The sequence below is a fragment of the Solenopsis invicta genome, chromosome 16 (assembly GCF_016802725.1).
Source record: "Solenopsis invicta isolate M01_SB chromosome 16, UNIL_Sinv_3.0, whole genome shotgun sequence".
Taxonomy (NCBI): Eukaryota; Metazoa; Arthropoda; class Insecta; order Hymenoptera; family Formicidae; genus Solenopsis; species Solenopsis invicta.
In genome coordinates, this window is record NC_052679.1 from 5,713,744 (window position 1) to 5,728,878 (window position 15,135).

The following is a 15,135-nucleotide window of genomic DNA, read 5'->3' on the forward strand; positions in this document are numbered from 1 at the left end:
CGCGCTCGAAAAACATTGCCCCCTTCTTGACCCGGACGTCCCCCTCTTCCGGGCCACTCCGTATGTACACACTATACATATACATATATGTTAATAATTTGAGGCAGTTTACGTCACTTCTTTTTAAGGCCGAGTTAACAGTAGTGAACTATAAAATTGTGTGTATATTTTGTGTGTATATTTGTATGTGTGTGTGTGTGTATTTATCGAGTCTGCATGTGTGCGTGGCGCGCAACTATCGCTCGGCCATGTTCACAGCGAGCAGGCTGCTGATGGATGAAGGGTAGAATGATGGAGAATGAAAGGATCGAGTCGTCAAGTCGGAAGAAAGGTTGAGAGGGAGGGGCCAATGATGATCGTCCGGTGGGAAGCACGACGGTTTCGAAAAATTGAATGCGAAACGAGAGAGAATTCGCGTTTTCAATGGCTTATTTATATTCTCTTTTTGTTTTTCTCTCCTGCTTTTTTTTTTTAAAGAAAATGCATCGAACGACAGCGATAGAAAAGCGACGATCGATCGGGCTAGCTTCGAGTTGTTGACAGAAACGCCTTGGGTAACGGAAAGTTTTGAGAACTGAAAGTCAGCGTTGTCATAAAATGCATTGACAATTTTTTCAATATATTTATACATTTAAATCGTAAGCGTTTGCGTCTATTAAATAGGACGCTTAATTAGCTTACAATGTTCGTCAAAAGACAGAGGAAGATTCCTACAATGGAAAAAAAAATTTATCGAAAAACTAAAATATTCATCTGATATGCTCAACTAAATATTGAGTTGGTTCACACCCAAAAAAATATTTTGCTGATGTAGGTAAATTTCTAGGAGTCACAACAAAAATTTATCGCTATTTCTTGTAACTGCTAAAATGTTTGTCACATATAGAATTTATGGCAACAACATTTTGGCAATCTTTCTAGAAAGTTTAGGTCTTACTGCCAATTATACAACTTTATAACAAGTATAATTGGCTTTAACATAAACAGCCGGCGCAGAAAAAATTTTCTTCCTAAATTTCACAAACAGCTCAGATGTAAATTCTGTTTCTCCTTTAGATTGATATCATATTTGTTGATCGTTTATCTACCTTAGTTTATTTTTTGCAGTCAAGAAATCGTGACTGTACTAGAAAAACCATTTCTTTCTAGCGCAGTTAATTCTTGATTAAAAAGTTTTAGCGGTTGACATGAATGAACTACACCTTCTTTTGTACAACTAAATAATTGTTGAACCTCCCCCAACGTTTAGACGAATCAGACTAAATATTCTGGTATTTCGACAAACGTTTTTTCCCCAAGTGTACAAAAAAGTTAATCGTTCTGCAAAATATTCGTCTAATCGATGAAATTATTCAAATTGCTGCCCGACTCCGATTTCAGGCTACGCGGCGTATCGCTGCGATAGCTCGTTATTCTCCAGCGTTTAAACAGCTCCATAAAGTTCAATAGCTCCACGTGAGAATCCTCGGTTTTTATCTGACGCGAGTATAATGAGGCTAACACGCCGCCGGTAGATTATTTTCACAAGCCGGGGGCAACCAGGACGAAGGGAAACGCGTTGGTTTTTCCTACATTTGGGCACTTGGGTCCAGGCCGGTTCCAGTGACATCGGTTAACGCCCAAGTACGGTCGGTGGGTCTTTCGTGTAGCCCGTGTCTACGGGGTGTCCCGATTACATGGCGCTATTACATCCTAGTTGAGAAGGGAGAAGCGGACCCTCATCTCTAAGTAGGAGATTTTCCAGTTCCCCTATCGCATATCAAGTAACTTTTCCTCGTAATGTTTTAACGTTCGAGCGTCGCTCTTTCATGCTCGTCCCTTCGGCATCTTTATTTCAGCGCAAATATATGCGCGGGCATAAGTACTCGAGCGATTCTTTATAAAACGCGAGAGCGGAAAGAAATTCCATGGAACACGCGCTCATATGCAAAATATCGTACACCGCGCTCATCCCCTGTGCAATGCAGCGAGCAATGGGAAGTGGGCTTCCGATCCCTCCATGCGAAATAGAGCTCTCACGGAGCGAGGATTCCTCGCGGATGGAGGATACGCGGCGCGAGGGGAGCCGTTTAACGTCCCGCGATATAGAGGCATCTTCCTCCCCTCTCTCTCTCTCTCTCTCTTCGCTTTCTGTGTGGTGCGGCGCGGCGGGTCGGCTGTTCGGGGTAATAATAATAAATGCGCGGCCAGGGCCTGTGGAAGCGAACGAACGGATATACGGGCCGTACCAGTATACAATATCTAAATGCGAGAGAGAAGTAATACCGGCGATAAAAGAGAACTACGGCGGTATCGCGCGCGGCGTGTAACGATCTCGGGACGCCGCCGTTCGGACAAAGAGCCCGTGCGTGCCGCGCCGCGGAGGTGTGTGCGCGAGCGCGCGCGCGCGCATACAGGGTGTCCCGTTTTGTCACGTACGGTAGGTCATTCCGTTTGAAAAAAGAGAGAGAAATGACAGCAGCGGCGATTCAAGTACTACCGAGATACTCGCTCCCTGCCATAAAGAGGCCATTATGTAGGCGATTCTCCCCCCCCCCTCCCCACTCTCCTTCCTCCGCTCTTCAACTGTCGCTCGTCTGAAATACCTTTTGCCATCTACGCGTAATTTCGACGCTGTTTGCGGGGTCGCCCTTAAAATAGGACACCCTCTATGCGCATCTCCGTATGTGCATAAGTTGGACGGGTTAACGCAGTATGTCGTGAACGCGCGTACACCGAGGGAAAAAAATGTTACTCAACACAAAAGAATTATTTGCTCGGTACGACCTAACAGCTTATTTACTTGCGGTCGAGTTAAACAATTTTTTTAAATAAAATATTTATGTGAATAAAATGAAACAATTTTTTCTTGCAGTTCCAGAAAATATTTTACTGTTAAGCTATTTTCATATTCAAGATAATCAGATTTTTAATTTAAGAAAACAGTTTAATTAAATTTAATAATATTAGTTTAATTGTAGAATCATATATTTAAATGTAAAAAGTGTAAAAATATAAAATTATTTGCTCAAGGTAATATGTCTATCTATTTGAAGGTAAATGTTTTTATTTAAACGGAACCAACAATGCAATTCAAATAAAAAATCTATTTTTTTTATTAAAAAAAAAAATGTTTCTCATTGTATGCCCGAATGACGATGTGTAAGCAAAATGCGCGCGGCACATACAGATGTATGTGTTTGATAGGAAGAGGAAGAGAAAGAGAGGGACGTACAGGGCGGATACGTTCGCGAATACGTAAGAAGCCCATTTCTCTCGCTTCATAGCGCACAGCAGAAAAGGAGAGTGAACGTTACTTGTTCGACAATAAGACGGCACAGCTTTTTTGGCACATCGGTGTGCGTACGCGCTTTGAACACAAAAGAGGTATTTTACCTCGGAGACTATAGAGAACGCTCGGCAGCGTCCCAGCTTTTCTACCTCTCTTGACTCTCTCCCTCTCTCCCTCGCTCTCTCGGCTGACATATTTTCGTTATTCTTCCTCTCGCACATTCTTTCTTTTATTCAGCGTTATTGACGCACTTAATTGCACTAATTTTGTTTTTATCTCATTCGCCGCAAAATTTATGAAACGTGCAGTAATTTCTTCTTTCCTCATCTTTTTTCCTTTTGAAAGATTTACGATAGTTGCCTTAAAGCTCTAACGTTAAATTTTCAGTTTGCATTAGAGCGTGAAAGGAGGTTAGTATTTTTAAACATTCTAAAACTAACTCTCCCTCTCTCTCTCTCTCTTTTTAAAAGCTGACAAAAGTAATTTCAGGGATACGTACAATAAAGTTTTCACTTCGTCCAATTGTATTCAGAGATATTTAATCAGAAACTTGTATGGCTCCTATTCTTTTCGATTCTGAAAATTGTTTTCTCTTCTTGCTATTTTTTTAAATGCCTCCTTTTCATCGTTCTTCTCCACCCTTTTGCTTAGAACGGCGGCTTAAGCGTAAAGATAATTTCTCCATGCAGGTCGTGTGGGGAGGGGGCACGGAAAACTCGGCGCTATTATATCTCGGGCCCTATGCGCTTGGCCCCCCCGACTCATCCCGATGGTGAGACGGCCCCCCTCTGACAACAATGGCGCGCCCGTCCCCCCCCGTTCGTGAGGTCCCTCTTTCTTCCTTTCGTGGCTATAGCAGAGCGATTGGATTTTATGTGCACGCGTCTAACATCGTGCTACTGCTCGCGAAAGAGAAAGAGAGAGAGAGAGAAAGACAGACAGAAGAAGACGAAGAAGAAGAAGAGAGAAAGAGCCGCTTCGGTGTCGTAAAGCATGGCGGCGTATCGCGAAACAGAGGGGTCCATGGACACGGGCACGGGCTTACGTTAGCGAGTTTCGAAACCGCGATACCTAACGTGCCTAATTCATCTTCTTCCTCCTCTCCTTCCTTCTCCCTTCTCCCTTCACCCGCCTTCCCACGGCGGCGGGCCCCTGGAGTCCAGTCCCCGCGTCTACCGCTGGTTTTTTAAACCAAGTGTCGGGTAATGACTAAAACCCGTGTGCCTGTCTTCCTCTTGGCGCAGATTTATCGCTGAACGCGACCGTCTCTCGCGAGAGACGTCGTGTCACCTTCGCACACGGCTGGTTGTGAGACTTAGACGGTTACGTTTAGCGCTCTGAGTCTTTAGAAACTCGAGATGAGCACAGCGAGGTATCTAATCTCGAGCTTTATAAAAGCCTTTAAATGCCTCAAGGTTGTTCGAAGATCGTTAACGAGCATCTGTTATCGAGCTGCAATTTCCATCGGGTGACTGGTCACCCGGCTCGTCGGGCCTTTCAAAACCGGCTTTCCCGACGACGCCGCGCCGCGTCGCGACGAACAACGTGCCCATTTTTCATCCCCGTCGCGCCCCAATCCGCCAAGTCCGTCGACGTCATCGGCCGGAAGCCTTTCCAGAGACCACAACGACTACGATGATGTTTCTGCGCGCTCGTGTGCTCGCTCGCTTGTGACGCTTCTTAATTACCTAATGTCGTGACCGGCGTTACATAATAACGACGAGCGACTGGCGAGGGTTTCAACGAGACACGATAATTCCCCCATCCTCTGCCATATCCCGCATCGGTGTATAAATATCTATCGACCTACGTTGAAGTTTAACCCCAGCGGCAGTCATGCCCCGAGCCGTGACGAATAATAGTCTCTAAGGGGGAAGACTCGGGAATTATGTATGCTCGCGTATAAAAAGAGTAATCTTTCAAATTTATTGCTCGAAATGTAAAAGTGTTGTTAAAATAATATATGTAAATGTATTGCTCAAAGGCTTAAATGTAGCGCGACATAAAAAATCATCTTTCGAATATGAACCTCTTGATTAATGTCTTCACTGCCAGAGAAAAGTTTCGAGTAAAAAAAAAAAAAAAACACAATTTGTTTGAATCAAAGAAATTTGTTCATTGCTATACGATTAAAGAAAAGTTTCTTTGATTTGAGGAAAATTTTTGGTTGTTCCTAATAGTTTGATTAGCAACGCAAATCTTTTTCTAAATTAAAGAAATATATTTTTAAAACCGGAACTTTGTCTTCCGTCAGTACTTTCTTTGATTTAAAAAATTATTTCTTTAAATTGTTTATTTATACTTAAAAAAAAGACTAATAACGTCATTGCTTCAAATCAAATTTTCATTTTTTCTCAAAGGTATTTTCACTTCAACTAAAAAAAAATCTCGTTAAAGAAACGATTTCATCAATTTAAACATAATTTTTCTCTGGCTGTTTAAAAAGAATTTTTCTGTTAGAAAATATTCGATCGGAAACGTCGCGCGTTTTAGATAAAATCGGAAAAACTGGGTGTTCCGTAATATAAGCGATTATCGGGTAGGCGATAAAAAATATTTTGCGGTGAAGGCGATGAGACTCTGTCGGACACCCTGTATGCGAGCCACCAGTCTGCGTCCCGAAGGGACGAGGGTCGTAATAACTCCGCGGCTATCGGCCGGTTGTGGCCGCGTAAAAAAATTGTTCCTGGACTTCCTCAAATATCGGTAATATCGAAAAATAGTGCGGTCGAAACGACCGGTTCCGGAATTTGTTCGACGAGAACAGCGAGTATCTTCTGAGAAAATGATGGACTTTTCCGCGTAGCGGGACGAATTGTCTGGGAAAGAAGCTGAATCTCCCGAAAAAAGAACCCGTATAGCACAGAATGACATAAAACATTGCAAAATATTGCTACGATGTTTCGGCAATATTTTTCTATGCTGTGCCGTGTGGAAAGAACCTTGCGACTATTTCGCAAATAAACAGATGAAGGAACTGCATGAATTGCAACGACGACCGACGAAATTCTCGTGTCGCTCCTCCACATTTTCCGACCTTGATTCTTTAATGATAGATTCCTCATCTAATGAGAGAATCAATGTTGCTTCAACGAAGACGGCGATTAAAGTCGATACTCAAGCGGTTAATAAATGTCGATTAACATTACATCATTAAGATACCGCGCTCGTTTCGGAAGTATTAACGACGATAATACATCACGCTTCGTTAGTTTTGAGCATCATTACATTGCGTGCATACGCGTAATTACGAAATAACTCCTTCCGTCATCTGCGAGCGCTCCGGGCGGCTCTACTGTTGCGCCGGACACCCTGTATATATCCCGCCGCCTGCTACCCCCCACCCCACATCCCGTCAATAATTCGTGCGATAGATAAAACCGAGCCCGTTCCCCCGGAAATTCCGCGCCGCCGCCGCCGCCGTTGCCGCCGTCGCCGCCGAGGCAAATTTTTTCTTCCGTGCAGCTTCGATGCACGCGCGAAGGTAAAGGCGCCGCGATCTGGACGACCGGCAAAAATTGGCTAGCATCAGCGGAATGCGATGTCGCCTATAATCAAGGATAGAGAAAGCCAACGACGAGTACGTCCAAGTGCCGGGATGGACAAATCTTTCGGCACCGGTGGCAATTTACCCGATGACGTAGTAACTTTGCTTTCTTCGCCGGAAAATTCTTTAGAGACGCAGGGCGCCAACGAAGGACAAAGATTAGGCGGTAGGAGAGCGTCGTTTCGAGTGCTCTTTTGAAATAGCACTAAACGCGATAGAGAGTCGACAAAAGACTGGCGGGAGATGCGATGCGTCCTAATCCATTGTAAATCACCGCCATTGTTGCAAGATATTTTCCAATAACGTATACATTTTCGAATCCTCTCTATTTTTACTTTCAAATTTTTTTTTCTGCGATATTCTTCGATTCTTTTAACTCTCTTTTTTTTTGAGGCTGTGTTTCGGGGCGTTTTATCTGCATCGGGCGTTTTGAAATAACAATCGGAAATAAACGCTGCGCGCGTTCGATCAATAAGAATCGCACGGCGCGCGGTGATTTTCCTAGGCTTCCTCGCGGTGCTCCGCTCCCCCGACGTTTTTCCCTTGCGTTCGCAACGCCTGCCGATCGCGAATTCCCCCGCCTTTGTGTCCGCCAAAATGCCCCGTCGATCCTCTTTCGGGATCCGGCTGCGGCGCACATTTTTCACGGACGAGGGCCGGCCCGGCACACGAGGGAAATTACGGACGCGGTTAAATCCGACGGCCCTTTCTGCGAAACGCGCGCGAGTGCTAATGACTTTTTGAAATATATGCCCGAGGCGATTAAATGAACGTGCTTTTCGCCGGAGGAGGCTGCGGCCGAACGACGTTTTTCCGAGAACTATTAATAGATTGTTATATGCGAAACGAACGCCGCACTGCGCAGAAAAAAATTATTATCAAATCAGCAATCATATTGTCACGCGTGAGCGAGAGTACAAAATATTCCTGAAGAAATTTGATAATCTTAAACGGGCGTAACTTGCTTACGTGAAGAATTTTGTTTCTTCACGTAAGCAAACGATGGCTGTTTAAGGATGTATGCGTCATATCTCAAAACACTGTCAAAACTATAAAAATTTCCATATTCTAGTATCACGTTTGAGTATCTCTGTGTAAAATTCGAGCACAATTCACTTATTGTTTTAAAAGTTATTTATTTAATTTTTTGTTTACTTGATTCTCATGTAAAATCGCGTTTTGCAGTGCTTACATGCAAATTTCATGGGAAAGTAGCATTACCAATTAAATCAAAATTTTTACATATACTAATGAAACTCCAATCAATATTCGTACAAAAATTTATTTACATTCATTATCGTTTAAAAATTGCTTATTCAAACACAATTAATAATTGAAAAATAGGCTAATGAGACTCAGCGCGGGTAAAAGTGCACAATCACAAGTATTAATATTATATCATTTATTAATTTCTAAATTTTACAAATATTTGGACTTGCTTTGGAGTCGCAACGTTCGTTCGTTTGTAATTTAGAATAAATGATTTAATATTAATACTTGTGATTGCGCACTTTTAGCCGTGTTGACTCTCATTAGCCTATTTCCCAATTATTAATTGTGTTCAAATGTCGAGAGTACGGAACTAATTAATTGTTTATTTAAAACTGTAGCAAAATATAATAAATTTTCGTTGCAAGAATTGCTATATATAAATCAAATTTTTCATTGTTTTCTTCTGTGCAGGTAGTTTCAGTGCCAAAATTCGGGCGTTTGCGACCAAAATTTTTTGTTGCTGACGAGGAAAAAGAAAAGAATAAATTTAGAGAAGCCTTTAGTTCTTAAATTTCGATAACTTTCAGGTCGTATTGTATAGCCAAAACATTCTTAAGGCCAGTGTTCATAGTCGTAAATAATTTTCAATCTTAAATTGAAAAAAAAAGAATGAATATACGAATCTGTAATTAATTACAGTTTTAATCAAAGATTGAAAATTATGTACGACTATAAATATCGGCCTGAGATTATCAAATTTTATGCTCCTGCTTACGTGAGAATATGATTAATGATTTGATAGCAGTTCTTTTTCTTTGCGCATGTCTTCTACAAAAATTAAATACATTCATTCGTCCTCGATGTATTCTACACTAGAGGCAGTAAAAAAATTACAATATCCGCGTATCTTCTGGCCGCACGTCGCGGCGTCGTAATTTCAAGTGCTATCTCGAAAAATTGTGTCGCGTTACCGATAAACTGATTTTCGCAATTTCACAAGGCGCCAATCGCAATCTTTCATTTGTGAGCTCAGGTTTAATACGAATCCCTCGTTCGTACACGGCCGCGGTATCTTATCAAGTGCAGTATCACATTCACGAAATCAGCATTCGTAATTTTCGGGTGAGATGAGATAACGAGACATTTTCGTCGAAATAGCGTGGAAAATCGTCGTGCGGAGCCACGAAGAGGAGGAGCGGTAGAGGAAAGGGCCTCGGTAACCGATCTTTGACCGCGTCCCTTTGCGCCAGGATGGGCCGTCCCCCGCCGTCGCGGTCCCGGTGTTCTCTCTCTCTCAGCCGCGGTTCGCTCGGTGCGGCTCGGTGCGGTCGTGCGGTCACGTTGATCGATCGTTACCGTGTAACGAACGAAATACGGCTCTCCCCCCTCCCCCTCCCCTCCCCGTCCCTACGTCCGTTTCTCCTTGAGCGCGCGCTTTGAAAAGGGCGGACCCGGGACAAAAAAGACGAAACCTGAGCCGGCTCGGACGTCGTTCGGGTTTCTAGAGATGCGCCACGCCGAGAGAACGCGGGATGAAGAAAGAGAGAGAGAGAGAGAGGGGCTTGCAGCGATACGAGGGATAGCGAGAGAAAAAAAGGGGGCGGGCAGCGAGAGAGAGATGTATAGAATGACCACGATGACTATGACGCGGTGCAGCGGGGTGCGGCGCGGTGCGGTGCGGTCGCCGTTTCCATTTCCTGTACGCGACCGCGACGCGGGAGTTGCGAAAAAAAAAGGACGTGGGACGTGGCAAGGGCTGCGGAAAGAGGCGGAACCGCGGTTGAACGAGGGGGAGGGGGAGCCGAGTGCCAGAATTTAGCAAATTCATCAACGTCGCTCCGCATTATGTTCGTTAATTTCCTACAACTGGTAGGTTTTTACTCATAACGAGCTCGCATTGCTCACGCTTCGAGAGAATCGCGTACGTGTGCATAGCACATGTGTGTGTGTGTGTGTGTGTGTGTGTGTGCGCGCGCGCGCGCGTGCGTGCGTACGTGTGCATGCCGTCTGTGTGCACGTGAGGATGCACGGTCGGTGGTTGCGTCACTAGATGGGGGCGGACGGGGGGATCTGCAGGAAACAGGAGCTCAAGACCTGACCTCCGCAGATTCAAAGGCCCGTATTCATATCGTGCGTTTAGCGACAGATGCGAGATACGAAGTTAATTCCCAACTCTTAATTAAAACATGTCCGCGGAAACGTGCCTTTTTTTTTCCTCAAGCTTGAAATCGTCGATTCTCATACGTCTGTATCAATAAAATCTAGCAAATCGTTTCGCTCGTACTTATCGAAGAACATGGGTAAAAATTATTCCCGTGTGTTCGTGGAAACGATAGCGCGTTCGGTTCTCCGCATAAATTTGAAGAATTTTAGAAAGGCGCCGTGAAAAAAATTTGAATCGTAAAAGATATACGGATTCTGCTGTATTGTAATTTCACGCACGCTGGGTGGCTGGGTGATTGATGTTTATCTTGATAGCGATAACGTTCACAGGCGAATGCCTCAAAAATGTGACAGCAACAGATGCGGCACACGAGAGATGCAGCTTCACAAAACATAAGGTGTGCCTGTGCTTTTACTTTGAAACGAAAACGTGCGTGTTTCTGTAATATTTCCTTTCAAATGCAGCGTGCGAGCATTACCATACGTTTTCATCAGGAACGAGTAACAACTGTTTCAAAAATTAAAGTTAAAAAGTTAATAACTTTACTTGGTTAATTTTTAACTTTTTTATTAAGCTAAAGATTTGTCTGTATAAAAGAAAATAATTAGAAGAAAGACGTTTCAACATTAAAACAATATTTCTTTGTCATTTCGTACAAACTTAATTTACAAATAAAATTAAATTGATTTATACTATAATTTTAAATAATTTAATTTTTTTGAATTTTATGAATTTTAAATTTAATATGAATGATGCTTTTTAAAATTAGCTTTTAATTTAATTTAAATTAATTTAACGTAATCTTTAACTAGTTAGTTTTTTGTTCATGCAACTTTTAAAGTAACTAAATTAATTTAAGCTATTAACTTTAACTTAGTTTAATTTAAAAAAGTATATTTTATTTACACAACTCTAGTTTTTATCGTACACTGTAAAACAATTTTCTCAAAATTGCCCACTATAATAGGTGTAAAGTTACTAAATAGTTGTAAATTTCCACGTATTTGTAAATTTGCAATATACAAAGGTAAGATTAATTTTGTAATTTGTAATTAAGCAGATTGCAGAAGTAAATTTGCAACATGTACGGAAAGTTATAGAAATGATAAGGTCGATACGTTTTGGAATTGTATTACACATTCAAATATTGTCTTTCTATCATACATGTTATAAACAATAGAATAATTACTTACTGTATCCGCACATAGTGATGCTAGGTGGGCAGAGTTTTCACGCGTGCACAGTGAACGTTAATCGCATTATATTTCACAGCGATATATGGAATATTGTTGTACTACGTAAAGTTACAAAAATTTAGATAATTACATATAATACTTAAATATTTTGTTATATACGTAATTTTTTGTATAAAATAAGATATATGCACTCAATAAAAGCAAATCTACATATTTTCTGTGGAATTACATAATTTTTATAAAATTACATAATTTTTTATATATTTACGGGACTAATCCTGTAATTTTTACATCTATTATATGTAAATTTATTGATTTTTTTTACAGTGTAGATCTTTACGTTGAACAAAACAATCGACGGGTTCGATCTGTGTGTAACTAAACGGCCAAAATTTTATTCATCTCACGCTTTATCGCCTATGAAAATTTAATCGCGCATGAGGATAAAAGTAAAGTGCATAGTTTTAAAAGCTCGGAAAAAACTGGAGTTTTTCAATTTTTTCGCGGATTTTCTTGGCTGTACGTGAATGTTTCCAATAAATTTTTAGAAAAATTCACCTACAACCAAGAAAATCCGCGAAAAAAAAAATGGAAAAAAGGGATTTTTTTCTGCTTTTAAAACTATAGTAAAGTCGCACAGTTTCTCGTATACTTAAGTGTCTAGACCACGTCGACTGAACCCCACTGTCGACCTTCCTCGTAGGTTTATTCTCAGTGGATCAGTGAGCCTCTTTGTCCGGCGAACGCGATGGAAAAAAGCGCGGCGTGGGGAGTTCGGCGCTCGCTGTTAAGATGATTGTCGGTCACGTGTTAAGTCTTTTAGCGAGCGGTCGTCTCAGAGTACGAATAGGTTTTAGAACATTCGACGGTCTTCACGTTGGAAGCCTGTTAAGCGAGAGGCAAACAATAGTAACTCGCGTTCGTTAAAATCTAATATCCTGCTTTATAAATAATCCAGGGTGAAAATGAATAAGTTGAAAATGTCAATTTCGGCGTTTCGTCTCGGAGCACGGATAGGTTTTAAAACATTCGTCGGTCTTCGCGTTGGAAACCCGTTAAGTGAAAGGCAAACAATAGTAACTCGCGTCCGCCAACATGCTGCTTTACAAATAATTTTGGGTAAAAATAAATAAAAATGAAAAACTGAAAAAATAAAATTAGAAGCTCTTTGTACAAAATTCAAGTATCCAATGAAAAAGATATTTTGATCAATAAGAGCACAGGATTTGTGCACTTGGTAAATTTTTATTGAAATCGCAAACGATTGTAAAAATGAATAAATTGCATATGCCAATTCCAGTGCTTCGCCTCAGAGCGCGAATAGGTTTTAAAACATTCGACGGTCTTCCCGTTGGAAACCCGTTAAGCGACGCGACCGGCGAACAATAGTATTATCGAATAGTAACTCGCATCCGTTCTAATCTAATACGTTGCCTTATAAATAATCTGAGGCAAAAATGAGTAAGTTGAAAGTGCCAATTTCAGTGCTTCGTTCTGCCTTCACGGACCGAAAGATAAATCACTGGTCATAATGACAAGACAGCGGTCATCAGACCGCCTGCTGTCGACCCCCACGTGGGTCAGTCACGGATCTCTTGAGGGACGAAATTGTATTTGCGATATACGTACCTCATCCGGGACTCTTTCAACGGTTTCCAGAAATTAGAGATTTGTTACGCCCTAAATGAAGATATTTACTCGAAAATGTCCTGCCTCGCAATTTCACTTAGATTCCCTAATCGCGTCTCGATGCGATGAGAAACTCGAGCCGAACCTCGCTGATAGCTCTATGGATCACGTTAAAATCGACGATTGCGCCGACGACTTCGAGTTTGACGTTCGGCGCGGATCTTCCGTAGCTTCCGCTTCCGCGCGACACGCCCGGCCGGTTTCTCGAATAATTAATAGACGGACGTGAGTAACGAGCTTTTAATTGCTGCTTTAAGCGCCGCGGGACGACGCGACGAGTATCTCGATCTCGCGCACAAACATTGCTTTTTGCATCGTTCCCCGTCGCTCCTCGTCGTTAATTGCGCCGCGACAATTTTGTCCTCCCTCGTAAAGGCGCTCTTCTCCGAAAGGGGGAGGGGGAGGAGACTCGTATAATCCTTCGTGCAGCTCCTTTTTCCCCTCACCTCCCCTTTTCCCCCCACCTGACCCGAAGCTGAACGACCGTCGAGCGCCAATTATCGATCTTGCACGTAATGATTGGCGCCAGCGAATTTTCCACGGAAGTAAATCACGACTAGTATCGACTTCAATTTTCACGGCGAATCGTGAACTCCGACTAATCCGGAACGTAAAACTGACGTTCGTTTTTCGCCACGAACCTCCAATATTCCCGAATTTCCTACGCTAAATGATCTCGCTCTCGACTCTCGCGCCGTGTTACGCATCAGGACTCCGTCCGCTTCTACCGAGGGTTAAACCTCGGATTATATCTTTCCCGCGGGAGAAGAGGGATAATTCCAGAACTCGGATAATTAACCCTAGCTCGCGCCGCCAACGAGGGGTCTGCGAAACGCTCGGCTATTTGTGTCTCTCCCGATGAACTGCTTTATAACTTTATAACTTACATATGAATTTACGATTCTCCTCGTGTATTCCGCTAACTGAACTTACGGCGCACAGGTAACATTCATTTTACGCTTAGCGTCGGAATGAAAATATATTCTCTCGACGAAATCGCGTAGTAAATCACGTCGAAGTCGTCGCGTCGCGAAAACGGGAAGTCTCGCGGCGGAAGACGAGAAATCGAGAAAAGGACGTTTTCTGTTGGGGAGGCGAGGCCGATTTCAGTCGGCCGGAAACGACTGGTCGCTATCACGCGGCGAAACGTCGCCAGCGAAACGCGTACAACGCCGATGCTTATCATACGGCATCGATCGCGTCATTGACGGCATCGATTTTCGCTCGCACGACGACGCGCGTCGCGACTGCTCGCGTCGCGGCCGTTCAGTTGGAAACGCTGAATAATGGAGGCGAGAGGAATTCGAAAGAGATCTCGGGAGAGAGAGAGAGAAATGCCGCGGGACCTAAATAAACGACCTGATTTTATACCTGGACTTTTGAGATCCGTCGCTGATGAGCCGAGCTGCGAAAAGTCATTATCCCGGCGATGAATCATAGGCACTAATAAATCTACCAGTAAAGTTTAAACGATCGGGATGGTTCCGAAGTCGAATTACGAAATCGGATACTTTATTCACGACTTTTATTGTCTTTATCAGTCTCCTTCGACAATCTCGGATTATACGCGGATTATTTCTCCGCACCACGATATCCGAAATCTGACGGAAGGTAGTCTGAGTTTGGTATGCGAAGAATCTCGCAACCTTTTTAGTGGAATTTAATATAAAAAAAAAGGTATATACGTGTATCTCTTTATATTAAATTTCATCAAACGCATAGCAATCTTAATCACTGCGATAGGTTTCGATAAGCTTTACTCATAAAACAAATGTTCAGAATTTGGGTGAAATTCGGTTAGAAAGTCATTGTCATTTACGAAAGAAGATTTCTCTCACGCGCAAGAGAGACAGGTGCAGAGGGTTCGTTCCACGATCTGCCGCACTTTCAGCTGGTCTTCCACTATCTGCGGTCGAACGTCGACATTCGACGCTTCCTCCAGACACACATCGTACGCGAACTTGAAGAAATCTGTTCGCGGCTTCGCGGAACTACATACACAAAGATCTGCGGCTTCGGGGAATACACGCGTAACCGAGGATCCGTGGGATCAAAG